This window comes from Pleurodeles waltl, chromosome 3_1 (genome assembly GCF_031143425.1).
Source record: "Pleurodeles waltl isolate 20211129_DDA chromosome 3_1, aPleWal1.hap1.20221129, whole genome shotgun sequence".
NCBI classification, from domain to species: domain Eukaryota; kingdom Metazoa; phylum Chordata; class Amphibia; order Caudata; family Salamandridae; genus Pleurodeles; species Pleurodeles waltl.
The window spans coordinates 362491752-362513243 of NC_090440.1; the positions used below are offsets into that span (position 1 = coordinate 362491752).

A 21492-nucleotide genomic window follows, 5' to 3' on the forward strand; every position below is an offset into this window, starting at 1 on the left:
TATATAAAAACTACATGGTTCAGGTTTTGATCGCCATTATGACAAAGATTACAAGTGGCTGAAGAACCATACCACCTGGCCCTCAATGAGTTGAGGGGAAGCAACCCCTGACGCAATAGGAGCCAGAATCGCCTGATCCCATGGGGCAGGTTCCAGCTAAAGTAGGGCTGCATTTTCCTCAACAAAATGGTGTTGGTTACAAATTGAAAACCCTACCTGTGTGCGCAGGCCCTTTTATCCCGGCGAAGGCTAGCAAGCCAGGTTAACTGCCTGAGGATGGCTTTTAACTGTAACTGAGAAAGTGTGGGAATGGAGGCAGGGTCTAACTGTAGGAAATCTATGGCATAGATGAAATTCCTGCCAATGGTATATTTTGACCTGCTGCCTGCCAAGACTTCTTTTTTTAACAATGATCTCAAAGAGTCGCCACCACAGTTCATCATACTAACCACCCAACGTACAACTCCAGCGAGACCTTGAACAAAAGCACTTCGCAGGCCCATCTCAAGCCTTAAGGTTGCTGCAGAGAGGGCAGAGTTTGTGGAAGAGAGTTTCCTCAAAACGCGACCCTCTAGTTTATCTAAAAAAGCCCATTTCAATACTTCGATGTGCTCTAGGCCATAAAGTAAAGATGGAGGGATTTTTGCCCGGTACACCTCTAAGAGGTGTTTGAAATGTCTCTTGCTGGTAGCCCTATAAAGGGTATTCAAGCCATTAGCTTGTGATAGAGTTTTCCGTTGGTTTAGTTCTATGTGTGCCCTGTCGCTGAAGTTCACGCAGACAATTTTACCCAAAAATGTATAAGAATTTACCCTCTCAAGCTTCTGAGCACCCAGTGACCAGCAGAAGTTACCGTATTTGAGCCTTTTTTTTTTACAGTGAAAACACACAATTTTACTTTTGGAGCAGTTTATTTTTAGAAAATGGGCTTCTGTGAAACACCCCAAGGCCTGAAGATGATTATTTAACCCTATTTGAGTGCGATCCAATATAATTATATCACCAGCATAAAGCAAGCAGGGTATGGACCTTCCTCCTAATATCGGGGCGAAGCCCTCTCACTGGGATAAGTGAGTGGGTAAGTCAGAGATGTACAAGGAGAACAGCATTGGGGCTAACATACAACCATTCTGAGTTGGAATTTGATGGGATATACCCCTATCGCCCACTAACAGCACCCTGCACTAGGTCGAAGAATGCAGGGCGATCACCAAATCTAGGAGCGAACCTGGCATGCCTAGTCAAGAAAGCTTTGCCCATAGCATAATCCGATCTACCTTATCAAATGCCGTGGAAAAGTCAATAAAGATTGTGTAGATCACCTTTCCACTCAGAGTTACGTATTTCTCATTTATTACCTGAAGGGCCAAGATGTTATCAATTGTACCTTGCTTAGCTCGAAAGCCCGATTGCTCCAGAGGGATGATTTTGTTTCTTTTTGCCCAGTCCCTTATCTGGGAGAGCAAATATTTTGCAAATATTTTACCCACCACAGCCAACAGAGCAATCTGGCGATAATTCCCAGGACAATTACGGTTCCCTTTCTTAAAAAGGGGAACAATAATACTACCCTTCCAGGATGGTGGCATGTTCCTGGTTTCATAGCAACGCTTAAAGACCTGAAATAATATTTTACTCCAGGTGAGAGTGTTGTGTTTTATAGCTAGAATAGGGATTTTGTCAGGACCCATTGCTGCAAAGCTACACAAGCTTTTAATGATAACCTCGATTTCTTTCATAGTGGGGTGAGAGTATGAGGGATCGTCACCAGTTGGAGGCAGCACCACGGTATAACCATTGGATACATAAAGATCAGAGATGAAAGTGCTCCAACTTGATTCGTTAATGGTATTTGGTAGAGAACTGGTTCTCGAGCTGGACCCGTCTGCTACCAATGACCAAAAGCGCCTTGAATGGCCATTAAAAGCTGCTTCTCTTACATCGGTCCAGAATCTATCGATAGCTTCTTATTTCAGACGTACTCTAATGCGCCTCCTTCTTCTTTTTAATAGGCTCAATTGAGTATACCTTTCCAGAGTGTATTCCCTGTGTTGTTTCCGAATGAGGGCATTGATTTCTCTGTTTAATAGAAGAAGGGGACGAGGTTTTACTGTATGCTTGCCCTGGGACTTATGGCGGGTGATCATAATTAGCTGCTGCATGAACTCAGAAAATGTTCCCAAAGTATTTCCTGCCCAGTTTTCTAGATTTCCTGAGACGGTCTCTAGAATATCTCCAAGCCCCTTAAACCTGTCACGGGACCAATGTGTTCTGCCAGTTTTGATATTAAACTTTGATTTTGACCCATCCAGGCACCAGGAATCTGCGGGGTGAACTGTCAGGTTAATAGGTGCGACCAGGATGTTATGATCACTGAGTGCTGTCTAATACTTTTATATCCTGTACCATGGAAAATGTCTGCTATTTGGTTATCACATATTCTAGAATGGAAGTGCCCCCAAAGATTTGTGCGTGTGGTGGGCTGGCGAATCGGAGGGAAATCTACCATTCGCTATGATGCAATCGCACGCCTTCAAATTTTCAAGGAGAAGCTTCCTGCGCTTATCTGACCTTATTTTTTGGGGACAATCACTAGTGGGAATGCCAAATGCTTCCTCTTTTTCCTCATCCCAGAAATGTGAGAGGGCTGAATTAGAAACTTTACGGTTTAAGTCCCCAACCATGATAATTCAAGTAGCTGGCTCCCTATCACAAAGTTCATTAATAAAAAGGAATACCTTATCTAAGAGGATGTCATAGGAAGCACCAGGGGGGATATAAGAGTTTACCAGCGCTAGAGGAGCTCCATCAGATCCTTCGCCAGCACTGTATAGAGTAATAACCAAGAATAAATTGCTAGGATCTTTATAGCATTCATAATGCCAGCAAAGCCTATTAGTCAACAGGCAGGCTACTCCACCCTTGGCATGGCCTCTCTTTGAAGGGGTGGCGTTACAACTAAGGGAGTAGTATTTATCATATAAGAGCTCCTTAGTGGACTAAGGGGGTTATTCTAACTTTGGAGGAGTGTTAATCCGTCCCAAAAGTGACGGTAAAGTGACGGATATACCACCAGCCGTATTACGAGTTCCATAGGATATAATGGACTCGTAATACGGCTGGTGGTAAATCCGTCACTTTTCCGTCACTTTTGGGACGGATTAACACCTCCTCCAAAGTTAGAATAACCCCCTAAGTCTCTTGTAAGCAGATTACATCAGCCTTAAGAGAGTTCAAAAGCTAAATTTTTCCCCCTTATTTCTTATACCGACAACGTTCCAGGATATGATAATAAGCTCATTGCTAAAATGATGGCACTATTGGACGGGATATTGTGGAGGAACTACTTAAAGCAGCCGGTAACCAGTTCCAATTAGCGCTTAATTTTTATGATGCACTCTTCGAAGGGTTCCTAAGTAACACTTCCCTCCCATGTTTCCCTAGAGAGATTTGCAAGCTCCGTTGTCTGAAGGAATGGTTATCTGAGTGACATAGGTGAGGGGGCGTGGTTGTATGGTGTGAGGGCAAAGACATACAGTTCCTGACGTCAGTGGGGAGATATTGTGGAATCTTACCAGTTGGAGTACTCCTCGAGACCCTTGGAATGGGGACGACATCAATACCTTTGCATTGCAAACTATCTGAATTATTTAAAATTTTACGAACTAACAATTCGGAATAAAAAAACACTCTCGTTATGGAGCCAAAACCCAAGTCCTTCAAGGATACTAAGTGCAAATCATTGCTAACTATTGAGCTAAGAGACTGTACCGCTGGGAAACTATTTAGAAGTAGAGATCTATTCAGAAATGAATCAGTGTCAAACAGGAGCTTAAGTGTCCACATAATTTAGATTCTCCATCCTTCGCAGTGGTGGCGACCTAACCGGCTGAGGCTTGGACCACGTTGGGGCTCCGAACGGTTGAGCAAAGGGATTCAGTGGAAGCATACTTGTTTATAATGGAGGCAGATTTTGACTCAAACGTGGACTGACCATACTAGGCCCACAGGCAGTACAAAGAGAAGCAACCTGTACTTGAGCATCAGAGGATACTGCATGGTGTTGAGGAGCGACATCCTCCAGGGGAGGGAGTTCTTCTGACGTAAGGAAACCCTCTGGAAAGTGCACCCGTCTCTGACCTTTTTTGGAGATCCTAAGATTACATTTTTTGGCACTTTTGAGGTTTTTCTTTTTATGCGTGAGCATTTGTGGACAAGTTTCTTCAGTCACTGTATTTGCCTTCAGACGTGCTTTAAAAATCGGGAAGAACTCTTGTACTGTACTTTGGGATTCAGAGTTCCAGGTTTTTTCTGGGGAAAAATGATTCAAAATAAATCTGATAGCGTCGTCCGGACTTTCGATTGGAACTGGGTTCGCAGGGAGTGCCTTATCCAGAGGCTTGCCTGCCTGGGAGCTGAAGTCAATCCCAGGTTGAACCGCCTTGTTCTCAATGGCACTAGATGGTGCCAAAGCTGCTTCTCGTTGCGATGGGGATTCGCGGTTATCTCCTTTGCTGGCGATTAGTTCTTTTAGAATGATTGTAACTGTGTCAATAATACAGTCAGATCCCCCAATGAATTTTTCCAAAAGGTTTAAAATAGATCAGAGTAGTCTCTCTAGACTAAGGAGAGAAGAGGAGACCTGTATGTTTTGATCCAGAGGATTACTTGGAAGATTGACATTTATGTTTAAGTCAGGGGTTGCTGAAAGATGCGAACATAATGAGGGATGGTTAGAGGGGGTACTACTGAAGAGTTTCAAGCCCGTGGACAATGGCAGGGGGCAGGACTGGAGGGTGTTCACCCACTGTTGAGGACCATATCTATTGCATAGATCTAAGTCCAGATCAGGAAGCGTGAGTCATCCGACCGGTGACCCGGAACAGTACTTTGAGACGAGCCCACCCTTTTAAGACTCTGAGGGTGCAGAGGGAGCTTTATCCAAGAAGGAAAAGATTTGGTTTCTACATTTCAGCCCTGGGACGGCTATACCCTTGTTGCGGAGAGGATTGGATTTGCTTTTTGGAGCAGGACCTCCCAGGGAGTAGACGGCCAGATCTCAGTTTTTTGGCAGTCATTGTACCTTTGCTAACGCCTTGGAGACCAATCGAATCAATTTCAGAAGTTGATGCAGCGGTGCCTTATTTTCAGGTTGAAACGGATGATAAAGAGCAAGGTGAGACGAGTCAGAGGTAATAGGAGGAGGAAGGAGAAAGGCAGAAAACCGCGCCACGGGGATCTGCGGCCGCTTCCGCTGACCAGACTCTGTTGGACACTTCTGTATGTTCTCTCCTGTATGGAACCACCCCTCTGAAGCTCTGGGTAACCCTTAGGGCCATCCGGGATCCCAATAGGCTTAACGCTTTTCCGGATATGATGCTCTCAGAGCAGACAGCCTGAGAGGCTGCACACGTCTTCTCCGGGGGCAGGTTGCGCAGAAAATCTCAGGGTCACTGCTGCTGGAGTTTGTGTGGCTTAGGCCTTTTAGGCGGGGGCCACCTGGACCAGGATAAAGTGTCTGTATTCAGATAGTTGCAGGCTCACGTTAAATTGTCCGCCTGCTTGTTAAATAGCTAGGTTACCAGCAGGTTGGATAGCTAGGCCTCACAGCCTATGGTTCAATGTCTTTATGCCCTTCAAGGGGGAAGCCTTCCAGGGGGCTGCACGGACTTGGCGCGGTCTTAGCGGTGTTGGCAAACTGAGGTGCAGACAATCTGTAGAGTACTCAGGCCCCTTCGGGGGCCGGTGGCTTGGGCATCAAAAGAGAGCCGGCAGGGTGGCATTCTTCGGCTTGCAGGTAGGGCCTAGCCAATAGGCGAGGTGCGGGGACCACTGGAGAGGGGAGAGGGAAGGGCAGGGGATGCCGGGGAGCAGAAGAAAACCAGAGCGGCCTTCTGTCTCTTACTGCAATCCTCCCGGTCCCTTTTGGCCACTTGACTCCCTCCCTGTGGCACTCGCTACTTCTGGCGCCGGCTCCAGTCTGCGTCTCGTGGTGCTCCTGGTTCTTGTGGCTCCCACCGATTCTCGCTCTGTCCTTGGTCCCCTGGTCCCCAGCTGCACTTCCAGCACCGGCTCGGGTCTGCGTCTTGTGGTTCTCGTGGCACTCCTGGAGCACGCACTCCTGGCGCCCACGTCACCCTGCCGGGGCACTCGCAGCTCTCGTGACCCTCGGCCATCCCGCTTTCTCTCGGTGCTGCGCTGCGGCTCTCTCACGCTGCTGCCGCGACGGCCTGGGACAGGAACAGGAAATCTCCATGCGCTGCGAGTATGCTGCCATAATATCTCTCCATAAAGGCACTCGAAATGGACTGTTTGTTGGGTTGTGTCTGTGTGTTTTAGGTGGTCTCGGGAAGAAGAGGGGCGACTTGTTGTAAGTGTTTTCTTTTGATGAAAATTGTCACGGTGTATTACCACACCTTGTAGTCAAATGTGTAGCCAGGAAATTAAAATACCCCCACCCTGAACCATATCTCAGATTGCAACCAGCCACCATTTTAGGCAAACGATGTCTGCAGTCAGTAAAAGGGGAATACCTTAGTGCAGCAGGTGCACTAGCACTGGGCCAGAGAGTCCTGAGGGGGCCACAGAACCCTGATTATTGTTATATTTTATAATTCCAACAGATGCCAGGGTGCCCATTTCCTTCCTTGAACTAGGCCCCATGGCACAGTGACTATGATACTAAGTCATTCAGGGGGATACCATCCCCAAGAACGTTCTGAAATGTCCTTCTTTTTCTACATTATTTTTTCAGTGTTTTCCCTTCTCTCATTAAGTATTTCTGTCTTTTTCCCCATCTTACTTTCCTTACTTCCTACATCCATCCACCCATCCCTACACCTTTCTCTCCATCATCCACCCTTCTGTCCTTCCTTTTCACTGTCCAGCCACCCACCATGCTCTCCATCCATCTAGCCTTTCTCCCATGCTTAAATCCATTCAGCTATCCTTCTCCGTTAACATCCATCCTTCTATCCATCCACTCATCGATCACCACTCCTTCCTTACATGTTCTCTCGCCAATTCCAAACTCTCAAACTTGTAGTTGTAGTTAATTGCTTCTGATTAGAGACCAGCCATCTCTGATCAAAGTTAAACGAGCTAAAAACAACCACTGAAATGTTTAATGTAGTCAAAAGTGCCAGGTAGCAACCCCAGTCCCACCCGCTCAAGCTGCTAAGGTGGGGAGTTCATTACGCCACTGATGCAGTCTCAGCTTGGCACATGCTGATTTCTCAACAACTATAGACAGTCTGGGTGTAAAGCTGTACCTGTTTGCAGTAATGAACTAATACGTTCTAGTTGTGTGAGATCAGCCTTTATCTTTAGTTACTTCTGCACCATTTTATAGTTATAGCATTATCCAAGATAATTAGATTTTACTAAGAATTATGCATATAATATACCTTTCAAGGAGCTTTCAACCATTTCTCTTCATTCATTCGTCTGTTGAGTCATTCACGTTTTTCTTCCACCAGCTATAACCTACAGCACAGGGCAGTGGTTCAGCCCACTCCAGCTACTGACTGACTTCAATATGAGTGATGGCATTCTGGGCACATCCACACACAAAGAAGTTCCCTTCAGTGCACGGGACAACTATGGCAGTGTTTGCTTTTCAGACCGAAGAAATAGTTTTACTTCTGGCCATTTTGTGTGGTGGTTGAGGGCCCGTTAACTACCCAATTTTTACATAGATCATGAGAAAATAAAACAAGCATTGACAAAGCCAAAAGGTTGCCAATTAGTGCCAGACGTATTGGCTTTGTCAATGGTTTTTGTTACCTTGACTGTATATCTTCGCTCTAGTTCCCAGAAGGGTACCACGATAGCAGATACCACTACCGTTCCAACAAACACACTTTTCTGTACACACTTCCACATAGCCTTCTAAATGTTGCTAGGAGCATATTTCTGTGTCAGACAATAAGAGATGAGCTACGTCTGTCTGAAGCGAGCTGTGAAGCTGTAATCTCCTAACAAATGAACCCGATCTGCATCAACTTGCACTGGTATCCTTCTGCCTGAATAATAGTGATGCTTCTCACAACACTCTGCATTGCCCACAAGTAGCAGCTGTGGTCACAGGAGCACATAATGTCTAGCCAGGGCACACCGTGGCGTTCAAGGTTTTTGTCCTTGTGTAGATAAGCACTGCCCAGTGCGCTGCAATCATTTGTGGTAGGGGAATGAGTAACCCATGTGACCCTCTAAATTGCTTTGAGGTCTAACAGGTCTGATATTCATATCGCACCTGCTGACCCAGCAAACTGTCACTTTCTCCTAGAAGAATCCTATGTGTATTTCACATAGTCCATGTTCAGCCTTCACGTCTACCAAAGAAGTCAATAAATAGCCCCATGGCCAGACCCTCTAGAGTTACTGAAGGTAACTCATCACTCGATACATAATAGAGAAAAACATTCTTATTTTACCTAATGTCCATGTGTTAGGAATTTATATCCCCTCTATACACATCATAGCTCCCAAATGCATATATTAGTTGCGCTGAGATGGGCCGCTACGCAGGCTTCTATTCTGCTGCACCTATTCATATCCAGTATGTGGCATTCTCCGACCTCGTCCTGAAGGCAGTGCTTAATTTGTGCTTGTTATTTCCGGTGCAGAGCACCGGGTCTTGTTTTTCTGCATCAAGCATTTACTGCGAGCAAAAGACACATATAGGAAAGACAGTGGAATAGAAAAACGAAAAAAAAGTCACAATGGGAGAAAGCAGAAAGCTGCAAGAGTGAGTTAAAGGGGCAGGGAGTGGCATCGTCATAGGGAGCCTCTGGACAATGTTGCGGTGAAGATTTCTGTGTTCGGACTTAGCCTCTTTTATGGAAGTCAAAAAACTTTGGCGGGACAAAGCTGCATGTTGTAGCCAGTGAGGGCTCCACCAGGTGGGATACCCCTTTTGCGGGGAGTTGCTGAACAGGATTTGCTGCTGTGGAGACGGACGTAGCCAGGAGCTTACACAATGTCAGTCTGATTGGCGATGCACCTTCCCTGATTAGTGAGCAGGTAGGTCCTGGTCTCCTCTATGTTCTCAAAACACTTTTTGGCAGAAATCTTTTTAAGTTCCCAGGTTTTGGATTTGGGCTATCTGGGCACCTTTAGAACCATTTCCAGGGGACCAAGACTGGAGGGGCAGTTTTTGGAGGGACAGTATTCCTTCAGGCTGGGTCCAGGTGCAGGTTCAAGATGTTTGGAGCCTTGTCTGTTCCTGGGCCTCTGATTGGGAGGCCAGCCAACTAGCGCTTGGAGTTATTATAGAAGTCTTGGGTTCTGGCAGGAAAGCAGGTCTCAAGCAACAGGGCACTCCTTTGAACATACAGGGCAAGCTTCAGGAAGAAGGGCAGTCCTGTTGGTGCGGCAGGGTAGTCCTCTGAAGTACACAGCAGGCCACATGCAGCAGCACAGTCCTCTGAGAGTCCTTCTGCTGGTCCAGGAGTGAATGGAAGAGTGGGTCTGAGGATCCTATTTGTATACCTGATGTCAGCTTTGAAGTGGAAGAAACTTCTGCAGTTTTCCCCCAACAGAAGTGTCTGGAATATCCTGCCTCCCTGCCCTTGTCCCAGTCTATCTCCATTCATAATAGGCTAGCGTGAAGTTCATATGAGCTGAAGCAGTGTCTTTGAAGTACAAGTAGGACAGTGCACAGCTCCGAGCCCCCACACCCCATCCTGCCTTGGATGGCCCATCCTGCAAGCATCCAATCTCTCTATTGTGGGGCTGTCTGGGAGGAATACACAAAGGCCAGCTGCCAACTACGCCTAGTCACGCGACTCAGGAAACAGGCTGCTGGCACCAAACAGGACAAAAAAATGCCAACTTTCTAAAGGTGGTATTTTCAGAATTGTAACTTGAAGTTCGACTTAACCATTAAAGATGATTTTAAATTGCAATTCCTAGACACAAAACATGACATGTTCACCTGCTCCCATACAAAAGCTATCACTTATTAAATATAATAAGGTAACCCAATGTTGTCCTGTGGGAGAGGTAGACCTCACAGTAGTGAAAATGAATTTGTGAGTTTTTCACTAGCAAGACATATAAAACCTTAAAGTACATGTCCAACATTGTATTCACATTGCACCCTGCCCTGTGTGATGTCTAGGGTCTACCTTAGGGGTGACTTATGTGTAATAAAAAAGGAGTTTTAGGTGTGACAAGGATGTTATTTTGCCAAGTCAAATTGGCAGTTTAAAACTGCAACAGGCTGCAATGTTTTAAGGGGCTACTTAGGTGGGTGGCACAATGAGTGATGTAGACCCACTATTAGCATTTAGTTTTCCAGAGCTGGGTACATCGTATACCACTTTACTAGGGACTTTAAAGTATGCTCAATATGCCAAGCAATCAGGTGTTTGCTAGTATTACCATGTATTAGGAGGGAGCACAAACACGTTAGCACTGGTTAGCACTGGTAAAGTGCATAAACAAAAATGAAATCCACAAAACAGAAGAGGAGAAGGCAAAAAGTGTAGGGGAAGACCACCCTAAGGCTGACAGATCTAATAAGCACTGTAAGTAAATTTTGCTGAATGATTTGAGACCGGCCGGATGCTGACTGAGAATAAAGGCTCAAGCTTATGTTTTCTAGAGTAGAGCTCAGCGGAGCTGGGAAAATCAGATTAATAGTAAGCGACTGCTAATTTTGCATCGGAGAGAGGCAACAGTGAGGCCAGTTTTTTAACAAACTGGCTGATGGGGAAGCTTTAAAGTGGGAGAATGTCTGCACTGGCTTTTGGTCAGTTGGGTATGGTATTTGTTGAAGGAGATAACGCTGGAGGGGTTCATAGAAGTATCTTACAAAGTGGGCTGATTGTAGCTGTGAGAGAGAACTCAATCATCTTCAGAGACAAAACCACGAATTACTAAGGGTAGTTTTTGATTGCACACATTTTCATACTTGCCATCTAGATTTGTTTTGTTTTCCTCCAAGAAAGTTTGGAGAGTGGGTCATACCCATCAGTCTTCTTCTGAATATGCACAAATGTCTAGTTCTCTTACAATGAATGTGAGATAGGAGTCCGAGGACAGCTTCCCCACCTAGGGGACACAGTTGGTGAGATGGGTGTATGACCATCTCTGGATTCTGCTCATCTCAACTACTCAAGTTTCGATTTTTCAAATCTTTGACCTCCCAGCAATATCCACATCATCACAGACTGGATAGCTGTTATCAGTGTGTAGGTAAATGTTTACCATGGGTCCACATCAGGAAATATGCCCACATATGCACACATGGTGTATGATAAGAGCTCTTTTTATCAGAGGAGTGCTGTTAGGAGTGCCTGCCTTGATTTCTCAATATGTCTGCAGTTGGATTATTTAATGTGTGTCGTCACTTTAAGTAATAATGAACACCTAATCCTGTTCTTGCAAAAGATAGTGATCTGATGCAGGTTAACACAGTCGAAAGGAGAAGCAATCAGCAATGCTCAACCTAGCTGTAATTATTTTTGGTATTACTAATTAGATTGTGCATGTAACTTGTGCATGTTTGCCCCATCAATTTTATAATACAACTAGAAACTAAAACGCATATGGAAGCCCTTGTGTGGTATCTGTGCTCTTGCAACAACTTCCTGCTGTTTTTTCTCCTGATAAGTTGCCTAAGGCGTGAATGGTGCTTCTTCACCTTACAGGGCCTCTCTTCCTCATAGGGTTGCATGGGCCATATGGTGTAGAGAAAAAACAGCCCTCTATCCCATTCCTGCATATCTAACAGACAATCACTTGTAGGCAGCCTAGAATGCTGCTTGTATGATGATGTAAACAAAAATGGATGGGTGGAATGCTTGAATGAATCTGAACCACTGGTAACTATTGAGGGTTTACATCCTAGTCTATCATTATTTTGCCCACCATGCCACCGCCGATATGAATAGTTGAGCCTGAACTGCCATGCCAGGTCCTCTCTGAACTGAACACAAGCAGCCCAAAGTCCGCTTTTGGCCTCTTTGGGCATCTCTAGTCGGGGGGAGCTTGCTTCCAGTGGCACAGTGAGCATGAGACCCACGTCTGAGGCATACCCGTCGCACTTACGGCATCACACTGTAAACAAAAAATGTGTTGAATGCTTGAATTAATCTGAGCCACTTGTAATTATTTGGGGCCGCATACCGGTCCATAATTATGTTGCACACAAGGATGATGAAATTAGCTGGGATTTAAGCTGCATTGTGACATAATTGAATGGATAAATATATATTATGTATGTATATATATATATATAATTGAAGGATATTTAAGGGGATCCCCTGCACTCGATTCTCTGTAGTTTTATCTTTTTACAGACTTACAATCCGCAGTTCAATGAGACAGTTACTTCTTCGTGACATGGCATTTTAGATACCCATAAAGCACCAACTCATATATTAGCGTGTCCTTTTTTATGTTTTGCCTGCACAGCACTTGCATTGCGCTTTCAAAGTCTTATGTTACTAAAACAAATTCCTTAAAGGGACTCAGAACACGCCCCTACTTCGCTCCCCTTATCTGAACTTCCAGTTTGTTCATTCCCACGTCGCTCCAACTTCGCTTTAGTTTACTTGTTTTGTGTTGGCTAGCAGGTCACTTCCTGCTCTTCTTTTCTGCTTTCTGTTCTGCTTTTGCTGTCATGTGGAGTGTAACCGAAGTACACCTTCTGATTTTTGCTGATTGGTTACTTCTTTGTGTTTGTACAGGAAGAGATGAACTGAACGCAAGTCAATTGCGTTGAAATATGTGGAAACATGTCAGCCATCTGCAATGGAGTATTGAATGCAGATGTAAAGCAAGCAGGGAGTGGGCTCATTATGTTGTGTTTTTCATTACTTAATAATCACACTTCTGATAAATAATGGTTATAAATATTAAAATATGTGTTTTCGTTTCTTAAATTACGACTTCCTCATTTTTAAAGAAAAGTCATTAGTATAATTGGGCGACATTTTATTTTGAATAATTATTCTCTCAGTGACTTATTAACAGGCGGTCACAAGGGGAGTTATCTTGCAGGTACTAGGGTCATGATTTCAAAGGTGCAGCAGGTGCAGTGGCACCAGGAACAAAAGTACCCCACTAAACACTTATTATTGCTGCATTTCACCCCTAAACGGGCAGTCACAAGTGCAGTTACCTTAAAGGCATTAGGGATATGATTTTAATGGTGTAGCAGGTGTAGGGTCACAAGGTGTCAGAACCCCTCTAAACACCAAATATTGCTATATTGTACTACTAAGCAGGCAATCACAAATGCAGTTACCATGCAGGAGATAGAATAATGACTTGAATGGTGCAGAAGGTACAGTGACACAGAGGTTAAAAGTTGACACAACTCCTTTAAACATCAAATATTGCAATATTTTACTACTAAACATGCAATCACAAGTGCTAACCTTGCAGGCATTAGGGTCATGATTTAAATGATTCAGCAGGTGCAGTGACGCTGGGGCCACAAGGTGTCAGAACCTTTCTAAAGACAGATTATACTAGACAGGCAGCCACAAGTATCGTTATAGTGGTGCAGCAGGTGCAGTAACACCAAGGCCAAGAGCTCTAGGAACCCCTCTAAACACCGAATATTGCTTTTTTTTTTTTACTACTAAATAGGCAGTCACAGGTGCAGTTACCATGCAGGCAATAGGGTCATGATTTGAATGGTGCAGCAGGTGCTGTGGCACCAGAGACTAAAGTTGTTATAAGTCCTCTGAGCAACAAATATTGCAATATTTTACTACTGGACAGGCAGTAACACATGCAGTTATCTTGCAGGTACTAAGGTCATGATTTGAATAGTGCAGCAGGTGCAGTGGCACCAAGCACAAAAGTTGTCACAACTCCCCCAGACACCAAATATTTCTATATTTTACTACTAAACAGGCAGTCACAAGTACAGTTATCTTGCATGCACTAGGGTCATGGTTTTAATGGTGCAGCAGTTGCAGTGGCACTGGTGCCGCAAAGTGTCAGAACCCCTCTAAACACAGATTATTGCTAATTTTAATGCTAAACAAGCAGTCACAAGTGTAGTTTCCTTTCAGGCACTAGGGACATGATTTCAATAGTGCAGCAGGTGCAGTGACCCTGGGTCCAAGAGCTCTAGGAACCCCTCTAAACACTGAATATTGCTATATTTTACTACTAAACAGGCAGTCACAAGAACAGTTACCTTGCAGGCAGCAGGGTCATAACTTGAATGGTGCAGCAGGTGCACTGGCACTGATCCCAAAGTTTGTCAGAACTCTCTTCAACACCAAATATTGCTATTTTTACTACTGAACAGCCAGTCACAAGTGCAGTTATTTTGGAGGCATTAAGGTCATGATTTGAATTGTGCAGCAGTTGCAGTGGTACCGTGGCCAAAAGTTGGCATAGCTCCTCTAAACACCAAATATTGCTATATTTTTACTACTAAACAGGCAGTCACAATTGTGGTTACCTTGCAGTTAAAAGGGGCTTGATTTGACTGGTGCAGCAGGTGCAGTGGCACTTTACGAAATACGCATTATCATACTTTAATACAATGCCATATTGAATAAGGTACAAATTACAAGTTTGGAACTCTATGATATGAATTCAACATACATCACAACATAAACAACTATTAATGGTTTATCAAATTTAAAACAAACATTTTATAACTTTTTTCTAATATTTATTTTCCAGTTAGTAAGATAGAATTCAAAAGAAACAAGCATTTGCAACGCAATGGGACTCGCGTTTGCTCGAGGTAGAGCTATTAGCATTGTAAATTCCTAACCAACCTTTTCTTGCCACACAAACTGAAATTAAAAAATAAAACAGTTGACATAAGCAACCCTATTCAGAGAGCCGCAGTTAGCACGAAGAGAGAGACAAAAGGAAAAAGAAGTTTGCTCGCAGTCAAAGTTATGGGCGAAAGTGCAATTATCCATGTAACAGGGTCGATGGCCAAGGCGGTAACAAAACCGGAGGGACAAATGTGAAGCAGTTACCAACGAAAAAAATGATTTATGAAAGACAAGCAGATGAACCAGTGATAGTGAAGGGCGTGCGCTGGGCGTGGTTAAAAGCCCAGATACATACCAACATGTTGGAAAAGCAGCGCTTTGCATGCTGCTACGATCGACCAAAATAAAAAAGGTGTAACTATTGGCTTTGCCAGTGCTTGTTAAAAAGTGGAATTTATTAACCAAGAGGGAATTTTCAGTTTTACCAGCTTTTTCCTGCTGTGTGCTGTCTGTGCTTTTGTCGAATATTTTTTTTTTCTTTAATGGATGGATGGATGAGATTGGTTGCAATTTCAATGTTATTGAAATATTGGCGAAATATAGGGTTTTTATCGTTGCGAGTGAAAGGTATGTTCGATAACCCCGTGCTCACGCCTCTTGATGATTCTTTGTACCGAAATGCCCAGTTCTTCTTCCTCCGTGCTAGTGGGTTATCTGGCTCAAGGTGAGAAACCAGAACACCTTTGCACATCATAAGTGACTTTAAATCGTGAAGCCTGGTGCAGCGTTACCCCACCCATGCCTAACTTCTAGTGTCGCGCTTATTTGTTCCCAGTTAACTCAGAGGTTTAGTGACATAATACCTATAAAGTCGCCGGTAACTCCGGAAGACACCAGCATGTTTATTGAGAATTTTATTTCAAGGAGCTTGATTTTGTATCCCTTAGTTAAAGGAAAAGTAGTTCTCTGAACAAAACCTGTTCGGTTTTTCTACCGCACTCTTGCCTTCTCTCTGTCTCTCTCGCTCCAACTCATCCCCTCCTATCCCAGCCAGTCCCAGTCCCAGGTATAGTACAGTCAATGTTTCTTCTTCCTTCAAGCGGAAAAATGACAGCAAACTACATGATAACAATGTACTCTAATACCACCATCTCTTGGGGTTTTCCCTCAACCTGGTCCTCTTTCTGACTCCGCAGGAACAAAAGTGGCGAGCCTGTACTGCCTTAGTATCACCACCAAGGCGCAGGGCCCTCCAGCCGGTGCATTTCACCCGTTCGGTTTTCCTCTTATCCCCACACCTGTGGTCTTCCCCTCACCTACCTTGGGAGTAACTCCAGCACTTGTCTGAAGCCACAACTGAAAGGCAGAGTTTTTGGGGGTTGCTAGTGAAAGTTATATTCCACGACTATGAGGAGGATGAGTTGCGCCTTCTTCTCATTCTGCTCGAAATCCTCACCCTCTCTTTTCTTGTTCTCCCAGGATCGCTGCTGCTTGACCCTTCACCTCTTTAGTTGCAGGCCATGGTGCTGCACCTCTTCCTTCACGTCTCGCTTCCGACTGCTCTCGTCTGGCCGCTGCTTCCTCAGTGGTTCCTGTTCCTATTCCCAGTCCAGGCTCCAACCACATTTTCTCTTTCTCCCTTATTCTTATTGGCTGACTTCAGACATCTTCCTCTTTGACCCCAGAAGTAGTGTCTAGGGAGCTAAGTCAATGTTGATGGCTTATCTATTAGTAGTACCTTGGCTTTCTCTCCCTTCCACATCATTCACCTCCTGTCACTCTTATCCTGTCTACCTGTGGAGACAACACTTGAACCTATCATCAGGCCTGCACCCAATAACCTCTGGGAGACATTCTCCTCAGAGAAGTAGTGTGCTAGCCTTGGTAAGCTGATGCCTTTGAGCTCTAAGGGCCCCTGGGCTTGTTCACCAGGTGTGGATAGCACTGCAAGAAATTGAAGTTTTGTATTGATGCCCTTCTCAATAAACTTTTGCAGCCAGCACTCTTTTAGGGACTAGTGTGCCCTTGTTCTAGTTGATTTTAATGTACCTTTCAGCATCCCACATGCGGCAATAAAGGATTTCCTGATGGAACATGATTCCCTGATAGATTTTACCCAGGTGGTTAGTAAGGACGTACTCTTTAATATAGGTTCAAGAGGGACACTTGTTTTTTTTAAAATAAAATTGAACTGTGCCTGCTTTAATAGGTTGACCAACAAGGTATCTTCTTTTGTAATTCCTGCTTGAGAACAGATTCCTGCATGAATAAAGCTACTGCAGTCAGTTACAGACATATTACCAATACCATCCTTTGAGATTAACCCTTCTGAATCTTAACTGCCAAGATTTACTTGGAAGCATTTCTTTCTCATTCTCTCAAGCATCAAGCCCCGTAGCACAGATTAAGTAAAGTTCTGAAATGGCTTCTTTTACTCTTTATGATCAAGTTGTTAATGCGAGATCTACGAAACAGCGGTGGAGTATTTAATTGTTATGACACATTAGGTTTGGGTGTCCACGCATACTTCACTGTAAAGAACATAGCATTTCATCTGTCTCGTGTATGAGAAAGAATTGATCAGGTACGTCAGCTAGGAGTCATTTCCTTAGTTCATTATTTACTTGACCATGGTAATATTCTGTACCAGGCTTTGCAGCAACTAGACTGCAGAAATATGGGAGCCAGTCTCATCTTTGGTATCTGTAGAAGTGCTCATGTCTCAGAAACCAAACATAGCTGGCAACCAACTGAAGTCAGAATTCAGTTTAAAGCTTTATGCATCGTTTTCAAATGGAAGCTTGATCTGGCACATATATATCTAGAGGATGACATCACAATCTATTCTCTCAAACATCCGGGGGCCCTAAGATCTCGATATAAGAACTTTGTGGCCCAGTAGCTAATGAACAGTGGATCGTAGGAAAACGTTGTCAATGCTCTGTTGATGCACGGTTTTGGAATACTCTCCTTACAGACTGAAAGCATGAATTTAACCTTACATAATTCAAATGGAGGCTTAAAATTCATTTATCCATTTTTCTATCCTCTCCGACCTCACAGAAAAGCATCTAGAAACATCTAAAGAAGGTACTTCCGTGCAAAATATATGTGTTGTTTAACTCACTCAATCAGCCTTTCCTCAGGAAGACATGTCTGCCCCCTGAGGCTACACTGTTGGTTCAGATTTTCTACGTGAACTGACTTCAGGCTCAACTGTACCATCACCAAAGTCTTGGCTGTAGACAGTCCTTCAAATCTTCGCACCAGATGATAGGTAGCTGCACTAGAGGGTGTGATTGGTCCTCAACCTTTTCTGTGGGTCCTCGCCCACCTTCCAGAAACCTTCCCTTGCCTTTTCTCTTGTGAGCCATTCCATGATGACACTGCCAGACAACATTGATTGCATTATATGGCCTTTGATGGTCCATGACCTGAAGCCCCTTCACTCTCCTTTCGGCTCCTCCATTCAATAACCTCAGGTTGAACTGAACCAATTTGTTCTCCTGGGAAGACAGTCCTTACTCTGGTCAGTTAACCACATTCCAGTTGATTTCCCATGAGTCCATGTCACTACCCAGTGTATGCATAAATGCTTTTTGTGTTCAAGACCTTCATGTAGGCATTACTTGGTCATTCATAAGCATGCGGCCAAGACAAAGGGCCTGATTCTAACTTTGGAGGACGGTGTTAAACCGTCCCAAAAGTGGCGGATATACCACCTACCGTATTACGAGTTCCATAGGATATAATGGACTCGTAATACGGTAGGTGGTATATCCGCCACTTTTGGGACGGTTTAACACCGTCCTCCAAAGTTAGAATCAGGCCCAAAATCTGTTTGGATGGCTGCTCTACAGTAGGTACCAACTAAGACTCTTGTATTCCTGGTCTCTGTGCCTTTTGCTGTACTGACTCTACTAGCAGCTTGAGTCTGGTCACCTCAGGAGTTTACGTCTGCTGAAGATTCATAACCATGCCTTGGCATCACCTACAATAGTGCCTTTGAAGTCTGCAGAGGACACTGTTGATTTGTCCTTAAGTATAGCTCTAACCACAACATCCGATTCAGCAAAGAAGTGAAATTAATAAAGTAGCACACAGCTACACTCTTCATTGCCCTAGTAGGTGACACCATGGTGTTTTCTAGACTTAATTAAGTGACCTGAGAGCAGCCCCTGAATGAGGAGCTAATTAATTTGACTACAGGGCTATGGCAGAAAACCAATGTGCTTCAGTAGTCTCCATGAAATGGGATCGCCAGGGACTCAGATGCTTTACATTTCCTCAGACCTCCAGCTCAACTGTGTGTGGTTTTAGGTGCCCTATGAAGAGAGATACACTTGGCATTGACATCTCCGGCCCCTTTTTTTAAAATAAGGAATCGTGTTAGAACACAGCAATGTGTGTGCTCTGGGTTAATGAGGATGTCATGTTGAAAGTATGCAATTACCAGATGTAGGAATAAATTAGAATAATTCAAGGAGCAGTTGGCCACCTCTCTGCAAAAAGAATACAAGGCGATGTTGGAAGGCATTATCATGATCACCTCAGTGCCTTTAGGTCAAGTAGTAGCTGTGTGTAAGTAGCATCGGATTGTGCATTCATTACTTTGATCTGCATTAACTGCTGGATGAGCAGAGCAGGCATGGCCACAACTCCTCTAAAATAGGCTCTCATTTGGGGTGCGATGTAAAGGCCATTCTAACACAATCATAGGATGCAGAAAACACACAAAGGCCAAAAACAGTGGTGTAAAGAGGTGGAGACAATAGTGATTTCAAGTCTTAATTTTTTTCGGATCCAAGCAAACAACACAGACGGATAAATATCTGTGTGCATCCCTGATGCCAAACTCCATCTACCTTCCACATCCTACCATTCCATGCATGTATACACACTTCCTGCCCTTTGGTGCACTTACAGAGCACTACCACGCATCCCACTCCTTCTATACAGCATAATGCTATTACAACTAACTTGTGACAACAATACACATTAACAATGTTATAAAAGCACCAACTGGTAGATAACAAATGACTGTAGCACATAATCCCGATACTGGACTGGTAGCCTTTGTAACCTTGTACCAGTATTCCTGTTACTACTTTCACTCCGCTTTCAGTTTCATTAACCCTTGCTTTACTACTTGTTCCTTGGCTCGCTCTGGTAACCATTCCCGAATTCATGCATAATTCCCTGTCAGTAATGTTCAGGAACACACTGTCCTCACTTCCTTGCCCCTCATCTTGAATCTCCCATCTACATGAAACATAAAAACACTTCACCATATTCCATACTCTCCCATCTTGTACTCTCACAGCCAGACACTAATGGGTGTCCTTGGACACTATTCCAGGTTTCCTGACCCAGCTTCCAACCACAAGCCCGCAATTTCCTTTCTTTCCTGCAAGTCTGCAGCATGGGATTTCCCAGTTTCTTCTGATACCTTTTCACTTGTTCCTTTACCAAAATATTACAGCTGATCTCAGATTACATTTGCTGGTATCTAGTGAGCCACAACGGAACTAATTGAGTCATCGGTTTCCGCCTTCTTAACAACTTAAGTGGGGTTTGCCAGTTACAGCATTGGCAGTAAACATGTAAGTGTAGCTTGCAAGGTTCTTCTCCAATACGACTCCAGCTTGCAAACTCGTTGGATTGCTCCTTTGCTATCCTATTACACTTCAATACCTAAACATTAGTTTCTGGATGATACAAAGCAACTGTAGTAGGTTTAACCACAATGTACATTATTCTTTCATTTTTTTCAGAGGTAAATTGCACCCCCTGTTATCCATGATTATTTCCTCAGGTTGACACCATGTTTTTCAATATTGATTCCAAAAGCCAAAACATAATTTTTAAACACTCTGGTACCATTAAGACCCTTCAATGTTTCATTCATCAGTCTATGGTATACGGCAATACAGTGGCCAACCTGAATGGCATGCATTTATACTAGAATGCTCCTTCTGGACTGAGGAAGGCATAAAATGCCCCTGACACCTTTTCCAGTTCTACTTGATGCACTAGCCAAATCAATGGTATGGAAAATACAGTTGCATCTGACACGGATGTTAATAACTTGCAAATTGGGCAATGGATAACTATTTATACATTTTGCATCATTCAAACACCTTTATTCAAAACACACAATCTTAGCTCACAAAAACTCTTGAGGGAGATGACAATGGGTTAACATTCAATCAGGGCAACAAACACAGGTGGGTTCGTCCTCCGATCTAGTCTCATTCCAAGTTCCTCCTGATGGGGCCAGCCTAAGATTAAAAACTTCCTTTTCTGTTACAAACACTTTACTACATTTCTTGTTCTCTTGAATTCTACATCTGAGCAAAAGTATCCATTTAACTCAATTTTATGACCTGCATAACTCGTACATTGATGAGCTGTTTTCCCCCACAATGTTTTAAACAATTCATATCTAGTAATGGTGTACCCCACACATGAATCCACCATTACTTTAGCCTGTACTACAATGATCCATTGATACAGTGCCTTTGGGCAGTCCCATACCCTTGGCATATCCCATGGTATTCTGCACACGCACCACTACCCCGTTCTCCTGCTTGGATTCCTTCCAGTTAATTCCTTTTTCTGCAATCACACAATTCACCCCTTGCACCTGATCGTTACATACACTTTCAAATGTTATCAACAGCAGGGCAATGCTTTTTACCCAACAAATGGCTGGAACTAACACACCTCATACAACTAGTGCTACTACATTTCTTTGTGTTATCAACACCACTAGTGTCCTGTCCTT

The 21492-nt window shown here is 43.9% G+C and overlaps 1 protein-coding gene across 2 annotated transcripts in view; it reads left to right on the top strand.

Annotated features, from left to right (window-relative positions):
- SQOR (sulfide quinone oxidoreductase) overlaps positions 1–21492 on the top strand; it is a 169486-nt gene that overhangs the window by 34931 nt on the left and 113063 nt on the right. The window lies entirely within an intron of this gene.